The following is a 2,051-nucleotide window of genomic DNA, read 5'->3' on the forward strand; positions in this document are numbered from 1 at the left end:
GAGTGTTGAACTTCAAATCTTCAAGCAAACGCCTTAGCCATATTGCTTGATTTGTTGCTGCACACAAAGCCATGTATTCTGCCTCAGCGGTGGATTGAGCGATAGTGTCTTGTTTGCTGGTTTTCCATGAGAATATTGCAGACCCAATGCTAAAGCAGTATCCAGTTGTTGATTTCAGATCTTCTTTGCATCCTCCCCAATCACTATCTGAATATCCAACAAGCTTTGGCTCCTTGACAGCAGAATACATCAACCCTATATCAGTTTTCCCTTTGATGTATCTGAGAACTCTTTTTGCCTCCTTGAAATGCTTGGCTTTAGGTTCCTTCAGATACCTAGACAAATAAGATGCAGAGAACATCAGATCAGGCCTAGTAGCTGTTAGATACAGCAGACCTCCCACAAGGCTCCTATAAGTTTTAGAATCAGCAAGTTCTTCTTCTTCATCTTGAATCTTGCCTTGAGGTGCCAATGGTGTTCTCATGATCTTGCATTCTTTCATGTTGAACTTCTCCAGCAGCTTCTTTGCATAGCATTCTTGAGAAAGAAAAATTCCTTCTTCTTTCTGCACAATCTCCATCCCCAGAAAATAGTTCAACAGTCCTAGATCAGACATCTCAAATTCATTCTTCATTGCCATCTTGAAATCCTCCACCATGTTCTTGTCATCTCCAGTGACAATAAGATCGTCCACATAGATGCACACCACCAAAATCTTCCCATGAGCTTCTTTTGTGTATAAGGCATGATCATTGTCACTTCTCTTGAATTTTTCTCTCAAGAAAAACTCATCAATTCTGCTGTACGCTCTAGGTGCCTGTTTTAAGCCATAAAGAGCTTTGTGTAGACAAAGAACATAGTCTTCCTTTCCTTCTTCTTCAAATCCAGGTGGTTGCTCAGCATATATCTCTTCTTCTAGCTTTCCGTTTAGAAAAGCAGACTTGACATCAAGTTGAAATAACTCCCATTTTCTTTGAGCAGCAACAGCAAGAAGTAATCTGATAGTTTCATGTCTTGATACTGGCGCAAAAGTCTCCAAATAATCAACTCCATGCTGCTGAGTAAACCCTTTAGCTACCAACCTTGCTTTGTGCTTCACAACATCTCCTTGTGCATTTGTTTTGAGCCTGAATATCCACTTGACTTCCACCACATTTTTGTCAGCAGGTCTTTTAACCAGTTGCCATGTCTTGTTCTTCTCGATCATGTGTATTTCTTCTTCCATAGCCTGTCTCCATTCTGTATGCTTTACAGCTTCTTCGAATGTTGCTGGTTCTTCAAAGCTTATGTAACAACCTTCACATACTTCAGCAGACTCAGCATCAACGTGTGGAGCAGTAAGTAAGATATCACTCATTGATCTGGTTCGTCTATTTGGCTGGCTTGAACTGCTTTCTGGACTGTCAAGATCCAGATTAAAGGGCACTGGCTGAATGCTTCTTCTCCCTCTAGATTCATCATCGCCAGAACTTGACCAACCCTTATATCTTCTTGTCTACAATCTGGTTCCAGAGATACAACAGATTGTTTGTTCACCCCTTTTTGCTTCCAATCCCACTTGCTTCCTTCATCAAATATCACATCTCTTGAAATGTCTATTTTTTTCTTCCTCCAGCAAATAGACTCGGTAGCCTTTAGTTTGAGAACTGTAGCCAACAAAGATTGCTTTCTTGGACTTGTCATCCCACTTCTTTCTCTTTTCATCTGGTATGTGTACGTAACATACACACCCAAACACCTTTAAATGATTCATTGATGGCTTCGTTCCATTCCAAGCTTCAAGCGGCGTCTTGTTCTCAAGTGCTTTGGTTGGAATTCTGTTCTGAATGTAAGCTGCTGTATGGACAGCTTCTGCCCAGAACTTCATTGGTAAGTCTTTAGCTTTGATCATAGCCCTTGCCATCTCCACTAGACTTCTGTTTCTTCTTTCCGAGACACCATTTTGTTGTGGAGAATATGCTGCTGTTAACTGCCTTTCGATGCCATGATCTTCCAAAAACTTTGTGAATTCTCCAGAGAGATATTCAGATCCTCTGTCTGATCTAATCTTC

This window comes from Raphanus sativus, chromosome 4 (assembly GCF_000801105.2).
Source record: "Raphanus sativus cultivar WK10039 chromosome 4, ASM80110v3, whole genome shotgun sequence".
In the NCBI taxonomy this organism is placed as follows: domain Eukaryota; kingdom Viridiplantae; phylum Streptophyta; class Magnoliopsida; order Brassicales; family Brassicaceae; genus Raphanus; species Raphanus sativus.